At 41.2% G+C, this 12,531-nt stretch overlaps 1 long non-coding RNA gene across 1 annotated transcript; it reads left to right on the forward strand.

The window, feature by feature from the left end:
• The first annotated feature begins 472 nt into the window (after window positions 1-472).
• On the forward strand, window positions 473-10,191 carry LOC112552025. Its single transcript, XR_003096384.1, has 3 exons — window positions 473-516; window positions 2,025-2,071; window positions 9,418-10,191. It is a non-coding gene; the product is annotated as an uncharacterized LOC112552025 (long non-coding RNA).
• The last annotated feature ends 2,340 nt before the right edge of the window (window positions 10,192-12,531 follow it).

Here is a 12,531-nt window from a genome sequence, read left to right on the forward strand (position 1 = left end):
CTGGCATGTGGCTCTGACCAGTCAGGATCCAGTTTGGGGCAGTTTATGTGTGCTCTTCCACTTTTTTCTGGCATGGTTTTTTTGACCCCGGGATCTCCTGGGATCAGCTCCCACCCCCCATGCTGTAAAACAGCAATGCAGGGAACATCTTCATGTGCAGCGTGTGGTGCTGCAGATGAGTTGGCGGCACCATATACGACACTTTCACGCTCATCTGGACATACCCTTTGTATCTGAAGGCTGATATCAAATCCCCCTCATTCTTCTCTTCTCCAGTTCTTCCTGACACATCTAGGTAGCATGACCCAGAGTTAACCCTCATCTGAAGTGGTGTAACTTTGAGATGCTCAAAGGACACTTGGCACAAGTTAAAGAGCTTTAATGTGCAGACGCTAGAGTTTTAAGTGCCTTTAGTATGGTCTAAGTATAATGTGTAACTTCCCACTAAGTAATCTCTAACTTGTTTTTTCTACAAGGTACTAATCTCGGTTGAGTATCACACCCTCAACCTCGCTGGTAAATATACTTTTCATGTACTATTAATTAGTTAATTAATACTACTACTAATTAATCATAAGTATTCCCATCACAGATATAAATAATATATTAAACCTAATTTTTAATGACTTGTTTATTTTAACTGTGTATTTCTATCTGTTAATCTAAATAAAGTCTGAAATTTTCTTATGAAAATGAAATATGCTAACTGACCACATTTTTCATTTTTCACCCACTGGCTTTTAACTTTGAATATAAAAAGATCAATGGGAACATTTTAATTTCCTTCTTTCTTAAATCAGTGTTTCATCAAAGCAAAGGAGCCAAGAATTTTTTAAGGCAGCTATGCAAGGAACACAAGGGTGAATGAATTTCGTGAAGCAGGTAGAATCAAACTACTATTACCTGAATCTAAAAAATACAACTGAAATGTTTTCTTTTGCAAAATTTTGCTTTGACAGAAAAGCAAACATCATGGAAAAATGTTAATCCTGAGGTTGTACTCAGACATGAACCTGTAACCTTCACAAGCATAACAAAAACAGAAACTTTGTTCATGCAAGTTCCCAAATTGAATATTGTGGGACTGGAGCTGGACAGCTTTTCAGGGGAACTATTTTGCCTGAAAATGCTGATTCAATTTTACCAAAACTTTTACAAATTTGCATCAGTTTTGTGAATTGGTTTGCCCTCCAAGATCCTAGATACTAAAAACTGTTTTTTGGACATTCTGAAAGCCAAATATTTTAATTTTCATTGTGAAACTGTTTTGCTGTGACATGTCTCCAGTTGCTTTCTAACTATTATAAAAAAGTTTAAAGTAATGAACATGAAATTAAATTTTTGTTTCCAGTTGAGTGGGGCATGAAGTGCAACCTGAAACAGTTTTTGGCCCTTTGATTCGATTCATAATGATGAAAAACTTTTATTTGGATATTTTTTCTCCCCTGATTTTTCCATTGGGTGAACTTTAAAAATCAGTTAGTTGCACAACTTTCAAGTGGGACTACTCCTGTGAGTAAATGCTTAAAAAAATTGTTGCAATGTTTGTTCAAGGAAAATCCTGTTTATTCATAGAGTCATAGACATTAGGGCTGGAAGGGACCTCAGAAGATCTTTGAGTCCAGCCCCCATCAGTGAACTGATTTCAATTAATGTATTTGGCTCAGTTCATGCAGATACACCTTAGAAGTCTTCAGAAATGTGCGCAGGATCCAAATCAAACAAAATTAGTTAATTTCATATTGCAATAAAATATTGTTCTACACAGGCAGGTGTTCTATATGGAAAGAAGCCAGCAAAATACCTTAAATAGTGAAATTACAAAGAATTTACAAAAGACCATGGGTAACACTTTTAATTACATGAAGAGCCATTTATTTCAGGTAAAAGGGGTGTTGATCTCCTCTGAGTAAGTCTGAGGAAATAGCATTTTGTTATAAGTGTTCAATTCACAAATCTTTTAATTATTTTTGTTGTTTTTTAATAATTCTGATTTTTATTGATATGTCTTTAAAAAATAACAGTTGCTGCCTCTAAGAAGAAAAAGTATTGGAGAGGAGAAGGGCCATTGGTAAGATATTCTCTGAAACAGTCTGGTGCTTACTGAATTCATTCAAATAACTTTACTTCATAAATTGGTATATGTTGAAAGACCTTATGAGCTTAATTTTCCACTCCATTACATGACTTTTACATTGGTAAAACTTTATTAGAGCTCCAGTAATATAAAATTTGTGTAACAGTCCAACCCCTAGATGTTTCAAGTTTCCATAGGCAGACTAGGTTCTTTGGGGGAATCTGATATCTTTTATTAGACCAACTTAAATAGTTGGAAAACAATTATTAAGCGAGCTTTCGGGTTCAAAAACCCTTCGTCAGGCTAAGGAAGTTTCAGCAGTTGGTGTGTGCTCTTCCTGGATGGAATGAAAAGTAAAGAAGCCAGGGGCTGGGCTGGTATGCATGCAAGACAGGTAGTCAGTGAAAATGTAGATTGAGGAGTCAATGGCTGAGAGACAGGCTGGGGGGGGCAGGGAAGAGAGAGAAGGGGGATGGAAGTGGAGAGATACCTGGGGAGTCAGATGTCAGGCAGGTTATAATGTGTCATAAATCCAGTGTCTATATTTAGTCCATGATTTTTAGTATCCAGGAGGTTGATGAAGTGGAGTTCATAGGCTCGTCTCTGGGAAGTGTTGTGTAAGTTTCCTTTGAATTTCTATATATACTCTTTACATATTATATACATGTAGTGGCATATTCTAGATGAGAAGTCTGCCATCATGTTAGTTTGTGTAAATCAGTATAGTAGACTGTATATATTCAACATGTATACTATTGTTACAGGGTCAGATTATGAACATTTTATTCCGGTGAAATATTACTTACATGAGCTCTCTTATTGAAATAAATGAGATTGTTGGTACTTAGAGTCCTGCATGTTTTCAAGTTCAAGTGCTCCTTCTTTGGTAGGAGCTCAGAGCCTGGCTCATTTAGTGGTTTTGGTGATAGCACCTCTAAAAGCATAGTGTCCCCTTAACAACGTATTGGTGTATTGATCTTTACAACTTTCTGAAAAGGAAAGAATACTGCTTCTATACTGCTTCTATCGGCACCGCTTCCTATAAAATCTAGGTGTTTTTGTTAACATCCCAATCAAAGAATGACCTAACCCTATGTTTATCACAGGATCTGTCTGATGGGACTGTAGTAAAGGCAGTAAGATTTCAGACTAACAGCTGTAGAAAACATACTCCCAAGTTCTGATCTGTGCACAAAATTCACAGCATATGTTAAATAGTTATTGTGTACCATGGAATGAATTTAATTGTATTTAGCCGTCCTGTAATTTACAAACCAATTGTTAAAACATGCTGCAAGATGTCAAACTCATATTTTTAATATGTTGGGCAAACTGTCAAATGGTCAGTGTTCCTTGCTTCAGCCTTTTTTGATTAGTTGCCTTTCAGGCAGATTTGGACAGTTATATGGAAACTATGCAAAGATGAACAAAGAAGGAACTGGAGTGATAATCTGAGAGGGTAACTGGGAAATTGGTCAAAGGAAGAAAAGCATGATGTAGATGGCTCATGGCATATTGCTTTTTATCCTATTCACTTAAAAACAATGTGCTATAATTTATGAGTAGACAGACCTGGTTAATCCTTGCTTGGTTTATGTAGATGGTTGGGTGTCCAAAAGCCCTAAATCAGTTTTATAGTATGCATTACATGTACTGTTGACTGGCTGACCTGAATAAAATGAAGTTTACAAAATGGTTTTGATTAACTGTGTCTGAATGTAGACATTTAGCCTATTATTAAAACTAGAAGTCAGTGGTTTTATATTTTGTTAAATTGCTAACCATCTTTTGAGTTAGAGTCATAGTTCCCATAATGTCCAATTAAAAAACAATATTACTCAAAGATAATAAATAAAAGCTTTCCAGCTCTGTAAGAATAGTGTAGCACTTTTTTGGCTAGCACCCATTCAACTCCATTGTAATACTACGGAGAAATTCCTGGCAGAGACCATAGAAATCTGAGTTTGTTTTATCCACAGCAGAGACAGGAGGATCTGTTGGTTAAACAGGTGTTGCTCCAATCCATCATGCTTGGACATGACAGCAGGCACTGTTGTGGGAATGTGTCAATGTGTCCTCTAAACAATGTGCTGTAAAGATCTAGCTTTCCCCTAAGGTTTTGTTGTATGCACTTCTAATGTGCCTCAGGTTGGGTGCTCAGAAAAAAGTTTCCCATGTTAGAGCCTATTTTTCAAATTTGAGCTCTAAGTATCTTGGGTTTGGCTCCTATGTTCAGTAGCTTAAAGAATGAGAGAGGTACTTTCTACACTGAAGTTCATGGGGCGCTCACATTACCCCCGTGAAACCTCCTAGGAACTTATTTTAATGACTGCATGGAGTTTTGGAGGTGAAAAGAGCAGTGTGTGTGCCAAATATTACTGCCATTGAGTATCGGATCAGAAGTATGGCCCACCTCCTATTTGGAAATTCTTAGTTCTTAATAGGAATCCATGATGCCTTATTCTATGCCTCGAGACAAGGGCTGTATTAACTATATCAATATTACTCAATCAGCCAGCTAATAACTACAGGTTAAAGGGAATCAAGGTTCTTTGGGTAGATGTTATATCTTTTATTAGACCAACTAAATAGTTGGAAAAAAGTTCTTTGCAAGCTTTTGGGCACAAAAAGATTCCTCTGGGTAACCTGTTCTAGTGTTTTACTAATCTCTTTCCTCATACCTAACCTAAGCGTATCTTGCTGAAACTTGAGACCATTGCTCCTTGTTCTCTCATCTGCCACCACTGAGAACAGTCCAGCTCCATCTGCTTTGGAACCTCCCTGCAGCTAGCTGAAGGCTGCTATTAAATCCCCCCTCAGTCTTCTCTTCTCCAGACTAAATAAGCACAGGTCCCTCAGCCTCTCCTCAGAAGACATGTGCCCCATCCCCCTAGCCATTTTTGTTGCTCTCTGCCGGACTCTCTCCAATTTGTCTACATCCTTTCTGTAGTGGGGGACCCCAAACTGGACCCAGTACAATAGATATGGCCGAATAAAGGGAAACAATCACTTCCCTTGATCTGCTGGTAATACTCGTGCTAATGGGGTCAAATATGCTGATAGCCTTCTTTGCAACAAGGGCACACTCACCTTGGCTCATATTCAGCGTATTGTCCACCGTAACCCCAATGTCCTTTTTTGCAGAGCTGCTGCTTAGCCACTCAGTTTGCAGCCTGTACTGGTGTCTGGGGTTTTTCTGTCCTGAGTGCAGGATTTTGCACTTCTCCTTATTGAACCACATGAGGATTCTTCCCATCAGTTACCAGAGAGAGTTGAAGTCTGCTTTTCTGAAGTGCAGGGTCCTTACTCTGCTGTTCTCCTTCCTTCCTTTTCTCAGGATCCTGAACTCAATCACCTCATGATCGATGCTGTCCAAGTTGCCATCCGCTTCTACATTCCCTACCAATTCTTCCCTGATTATGACCAGCAGGTCAAGAAGAGCATAGCCCCTAGTTGGGCTCCCAGAAAAAATCCTATATCCAGTGCAGCCTTTCCGTCACTTCACCCATTCTTACTCTGAGGTCCAACTCAGTAATGAGGAAGTACTTCTTTTCATCAAACCCCCTACCCCAGGTAGGGTAGGCCTCCAACAGTAAAGAGAGACACCCCCTCCTATAAAGTCTATTCTCCATCTAACCAACCAGCCCACCACTCAAAGGAAACTATATCTCCCACCCAAATTCCTTTCATACAGAACCCACCTGCCTTCAGCACTGCCTATTGAATAATCTCTTCTCAACTGCTGCTCCAATGAGCAGCTCCCTGCTAAACAATCCACCTGTCTGAGGCATAGTGAGGTGTTAAAGGATAGGTTGATAGATACTGGATGGTGGCAGGAAGGACTGATAAATCTAAGAGGGGAAGAAGATGTAATCAATGGATTTTTTTAAGAGTGTGGGAGAAGACTCTAGACTGATTTTTTTAAGGGGGAGTCCAGGGTAAAAGGTGGGACTGGTGGAATGTTTTTAGTATCATGGAAGAATATTTGATGTTAAAAAAAATTGTCTACACCTCTTTCCAGATGGAACACTTTTGAGGGAATACTTTATTAATATTTTGGAAGAACATCATTGGGCTATGTCAAGAGGCTTAGATTTTGTGGAAGCAAATGTTAAGATAAACAAATAAAGGGTCAAGGTTTACTGCTACTGTCCTTCCAAAATATATTTTACTTAATGAATTTAGGAAAATACAAAATGCTTCCAAAGCTCAAAAGAAATAGCAGACTCCGGATTTAATTTCATATAAAAATATCCCATTTTGGGGAATCGGTTCATAAATTTAATATACTATGCATATTAAACACTATTGTCCTGCAAGCATTAGTCCTATCTATATATGTGTGATTTATAAATTTAGTTGTTGTCTGTATTATTAAAATGCATGCTGTGGAATTATAAGTGGTGGGAATTTTCCTTATTCCTTGTAAAGAGGGATAGGTCTTGTGAATCATAAAAGCTAATGAAGGATATTTATATTGCTTACCAATTCATTGCCCATGTTTTCACCAACTAGTTCTAATTAAAGTCCATGTGATGGAACTGTATGTCTTGCCTTCATATTCTATGATTCACAGGCCCAAATCCAACTCCCCACAAACTGCCTCTTACATAGATTTTAGATTATTTTCCTTTGTCCTTCAGAGTCTGCATAGAAAGGAAGTTCTATGGCAAGTTACTTTCTACTTTGCCTGGAAAGCATATACATCTATGTAAGTCCCCAAGATCTGCACGAGGGAAAAATATAGCTACCAACAGGGAGCGTTCTCTTTAAGCTCTGTGGTATGCATAGCCACACAGGTGTGGTCATGCCACGTTGCCAGGCGTGCCTGTGTGGCCATGCATGCCATGCAGCTTAGAGGGAACACTGCCAACAGGTTAACAGAGGAAGACCTCCCTACTTTTTAGCTCAGTAGTCATAGCACATACCCAATGGATGTGAGATGCATGCACTAGCTCCTTCCTCAGCCACAGGGGTTTGAACACACATACACACATTTCTAATTTCCACATCTTTTTCTGTGGTAACAGGCCAAAAAGACAGCCAAGAGGTGGAGGGATGTAGATGTAGAAGGTGAATCAGGCAGAGAAATCTGTGGCTCAGTGACAGGTTCTGGAAGCAAGGTTTTTCTGGGTTCTTGCTTTGTTCCTACCTCTAATAGTTTTCCTGCATTACAATAACTAATTACTGAATAGTGGATAACCATAGATAGAATTGTTCAAGTCATTTCTGAAGATGAGACTTGAACCCTTTTGATGCGACTGTGGCAGGACACTTGATATGCCTACCACTGTAAGAGGTCAGGAAGCCTGCTGGGCCAGCAGGAGATAGAGGGTCAGGGCTAATTGCATAGTCAGCTGACCCAAGGGCCTGATCAAGGGAGTCACCAGATTGGAGGAGGGCTGGGTGTAAACAGGTTATAAGCCCAGACCCTGAGAGCAGGTCTGGCAGTAACATCTTGGGAGTTGGTGTTGGAGCATCACCCAGAAGAATGGCTGCTGCTTCTGAATGCCAGCAAGGAGAATAATATCTGGAGGTTTGGATAGGAGCTAAGGGGATGGAGGAGATTCCTGGGGGACCCAGTGTGGGGTTCCAGCGCCCTGAAAAGTGGGCTGAATGTACAGGGTGAGAGGCTAGGTGAGCCCTTGGAGAAGGGCTGAGGATCTGTGGGCCTCTTGAGGTGCCAGGTGAGCCCTGAGAGAGGATGAGTGTTTGGGAGACCTAGTGAAGGGTCTGGGTGAACCCAGGGAGTGGGGCACAGTATGCGGGCTGATTGAGGGGCCCAGATAAGCCCAGGGAAGGAAGGGGCTGTATCAGGGAAGATCTATGGAGGGCTCAGGGTGAGCCCAGAGAGAGGAAGCAATCTATGGAGGGGCCTGAGAGGGTGGACACACAGAGATGAGAGGGCTGACAGCTGGAGGATTGATCCTGGGAATCTCAACTGGCCTGTGGGGGCCAGGGCTCAGGATGGACTGAAGGGTGAAATAGAGACTGCCAGACCTGAGAGAGCCCGGAGTTCTCGACTGGCTGGTGACTGGTGCTAGACCATCTGAGGAGGAAAGATCAAGGAAAGGGGTCCAAGAGTGAGCTGGAGGACATAGATGGAGGACCCAGATAGGAAATGGAGTCAGGGGAAAGGGGCTCAATAGTTAGAAGCTCACAAAGGGTGTAGGATATCTGGGGGAGCCCAGAGAGGGATAAGTAAGGTCAGGTAGGCCTGAAAACTGGTCCTGGGTAAGACCTGAAACTGCGCCCTACTGGGGCTGGTTAGCTTGGTGGGGCAGCTTCCATGAAATGCCATGCATGGACCACTTCAGGGAAAGGTGAGGATGGGGCACCGGAAAGCCTTAGGTCTTATTGCTTTGTGGTTCACCCTGTGGAGGAGGAAGGCTAGGGGAGCACACCCCTACAGAAAATCACTTCCCAAGGAAGCCTGGGACCACATGGGTCCAGAGGCTCATCGAGTGGCCAGGGAAGATCAGGACCATGTGGGTCCAGTGGTCCAGCAAGGGGCCAGGCAGTAGAGTGAAGCCCAGCAAGCGGATGGGGAGTGAAGTGCAGGACCAGACGGGTCCGAGGACCTGGATAGTGAAACCCAATGAAGGGTCTGAGGAATACAGTGAGGCCCAGCGAGCATCATGGGACTGGAAGGGTCCAATGGCCCACTGAGGGGATAGAAATCAAATCCAGGGCTAGATGGGTCTGAAGGCCTGGGGAGTGGCTGGGAAAATGAAGAACTAAAAGGATCCAGGATGAGGGACCAAATGGGGCTGGCAGCCCAGAGACACATTGGAAGGGAGACCGAGGGGCCCCAGGGAGTGGTTGTGTGAGACTGAGAGGTCTGAGAGGCCAGAGAGGGGTCGGAGGAGAGACCAAGGGGTCTGGCAACCCAAGTGGGGCTAAGAGGGAGACTGAGGGGTCTGGCAGCATGGGAAGGGGCTATGAAGAGAGCCCGAGAGGTCTGAAGGCCTGGAGTGGGGCTGAGAGAGGCCAAGGGGTCAGAAGGCCCAGAGAGGGGTTGCATAAGCAACTGGTGGAACATCTGTAAGGATGCCATCTGCAAGGCATGGGGCATGGTGTAGGGAGGTGCGGAGCCAAGCAATTGACCCATAAGGCTAGGACCACAATCCAGGTGGTCATTGTAACAACACCAGGGCAGCCTCCTGTACTCTGTATAACAACTAACATCAAGGCATAGTGGGTGAGAGCTGGGCAGACTGTCCATAGAGAAGGGTATCTCAAAAAAATGTTTTTCTTGGTTTCCCTATGATGGTGACCACTTTCTACAGCAATGACTTAAAATGATTTAAAAAAAAATCCTTTTATTTTTACCTACTTAGATATACTGGGAAGAACCTCACAACATCCTGTTCGTCGTCATTTCTGAAGGTTCCTTTCTATGCAATTAAAATCCAGTATGTGAACATCATATAGAACACAGTTGCTTTCCCAGTCACCAGTCTTAGAAGCAGCAGCAGCCGTAGCTGAAGCAGCAGCAGAAACACAATATGATATACCTGGTTATGTTGTACTTGACTTAAAAGTTGTAACTCTATATACAGAAGACAATTGCAAGGAGAGATTATGGGAAAATACCTTACTGGAACTCGCTTAGCTTATTGTCTTTTACCTGCATGATTATTTCACAGCTGTCAGAGATAGTACAGTGTCCTGTTTTTAATAAAAGCAGTGAAAGAAGAGAATGTAGCAACTGGAAAACCTTTCTGCTGAAAGCAGGTCCCTCACAACTGATTGGCTAATTAAAACATTGATGCAGCTAATCCACGTTGACATTTTTATAGCCTTTACATGAATCAACTTTTAAGGGTATGGTGGGGAAGAGAGATAAGTCCACTGGCACTTGATCACAGAAAAAGAAGGTATTGTATGAAAAAAATACTGGTTTAAAATGAACATATAAAAATTAACTCGGTGCCTAAAAATAAACATCAGTGGGAATCTCCTACATAGACGATAACTAATAAAATAGTATGTGAAATGATAAATCCATAGTGGCAAACATCAGGTCTCCCAGGACCAGCTAAACTGTGCACATGCACCCTTTGGGATGGCACTGGTGACAATTATGTTCATGTGTGAAGTCGTGAGTACTAAGCCAGAGGCAGTAGTGACTAACTGTATTGGTGATTTTGCTTCAGCATTAATGAGACCACTTCTGAAAGATTACATATAGTCCTGAGGTCCAAACTTTAATTAGAATGATGAAAAATCTGAGAACTGTCAATGAAGAGCCATGAGGATGATTCAGCATCTGGAAAACATACTTAAGAGTAAGCAAATAAAGAAATTCAATCTACAATAATTAGCATCTAGAAAAAATTAAGAAGGAACTCAATCACAATCTAATTAGTACACATACTGTGCAAATATATATATTTCTAGGCTCTTCAATTTAGCAGAGATAGGATCAGCAAGACGCAGTAGTTGCAATTTAAAAGTATTAAAGAAAACCTGAAAGTTTTACACTTTTAGCGGTGAGGAAGTTATCAATCAGAAAAGGTCATTAAGGCTCGGTACAGACATTCAAACAGCCAGAGGCGGAATTGATCTAAGTTATGTGCTTCTCTGTAAGTGGTGTAGTTGAGAGTGGTAGCAAACAGAACACACCTGCCCTTTGGTGGAGGACGCAGGGAAATCTTATGCTGGATTCTTCCATTTTTAAGCCAGTCTATGCGTGCCAAACTTCTGTTCTTTTATGGGTATAGACCGGTTTTGCATGCCAAACTTCTGTTATGGGTATAAACCGATCACTTATGCTGGTAAAAGTAAAATGTCTGAACCTGGCCTAAGGGATTGTCCATCTCTTAAAGTCTGAAAGTCCTTCGAAAAGATAAGCGCTCTCTCACCCACAGATGACTGCAAGAATTTCTGGATGATATTTTTTGACCTATGCTCCTCCTGAGATCAGACTAGAGGTTTCTTTTGACCATAAAATCTATGACTATGAAGTTGTCAGCTACAAGAGAAAAACATCACTGGCTCCATTTCACCTTCTGCACTCTGCTGGAGATCTGCCTTATCCTCTGCCTAAGACAGAGTAGCCTGCAAGGCTGCTCTAATTTATGAATGGCTTCCTGTAGATGCCTATGGGCTGCTCTGCTGGCTTAGGATAGCAGGATTGCAGAGTGCTGTAGTCATATCTCCTCCTCTTCCCTCACTCTACACTCCATCTGATTTCTTGTAACAAAGAAAAGAAAAAAGCCCCTATATTTTGTCACTAAGAGATTTTTAAATAGACCACTAATTAATCGATGAGCCACACTTGCTTGACAAATGCATGCAAGTAGTCCCATAGAAATGAATGATACTGTCAGGTTAATAAGGCAAACAGGAATGAGCATGTAACAGTATGTGACAATACAGTATTTTCATTCTGCACTTATAGAGAAACCCTGGAGGCAACAGAGTAAGTGGAATGTAACAGATCCTACTGCCAGCACTGTATTACTATCAGCAGTTGGGTTGTGCCTAATCCTGAAGGCTTAATTCTTCCACAAAAACACTTCAAAGTCAGTAAAAGTTTTGAAAAAGCAAGATATGCAGGCTCTGATATATCAGAGGTCATGCTTATGAAAAAAGGGAAACAAATCAGAAAAGCCACATTGGTTTTTACTCGATGAAGCCAAAAGGGAGAGAGAGTCAGATAAAGATATATTGAGCCACCTTTTGTTGTCAGTTAAATCTGGAGTAGATCTAGTAGATCTGACATCAATGGGGTTAGTTTAGATCCGTTCTAGTGCGAATGAGGGCAGAATACGGACAATTATTTCCATATTTGTAAAAAGATATAACAGATCCTGGAGCACAACAAAACCAGGAGTAAGGAAAAAGTACTTGGTAATGTTCTTTTAAAGCAATAAATGTACACAGGCATAGCACTCCACCTTACTTCAGTACAATGCCACATCAGGAGAGACCATAGCTGGTGTCCATCAACACATCTCTATCAACTTCAGAAGAAATGTGCTGTTTTGTACAAGTGAACAGCTGAGCTATAAGATTTTCTGTGCACAACACTACAGGATACCACTTGAAAACATTAATCAACTACTGGGCTAGTACTGGAATTATGGAAACTTTGATGGAGGGTGGATCCCAAGAAATTTAAAATGAATTAGTCCCATTTCATGTGGAAAACTGTAGAGAAATATGCATACATTAAGGAAATATGCAAGCTAATGTCCTAGTTGTTTATCGTTTCCATGTGTTTATTTCTAAACAGCATAATTCAAGAAATCCACTTTGGTCATATGGAAAAAATATGGGGCAACAAACCTGAAAAGGAGAGCTAGGTTAGCTTGTTTCTTTAGCTCTTTCCATCTTGGGGGCCATTTTTAAAAGCAATTTCTTAAGACACTGGTATTGATATAGTATACCAACTATTCCCTGTAACTTGTTTTCTGTTTATTCAATACTTTTCATTTGCCCTTTAT

The sequence above is a fragment of the Alligator sinensis genome, unplaced genomic scaffold (genome assembly GCF_000455745.1).
Source record: "Alligator sinensis unplaced genomic scaffold, ASM45574v1 scaffold200_2, whole genome shotgun sequence".
NCBI lineage: Eukaryota > Metazoa > Chordata > Crocodylia > Alligatoridae > Alligator > Alligator sinensis.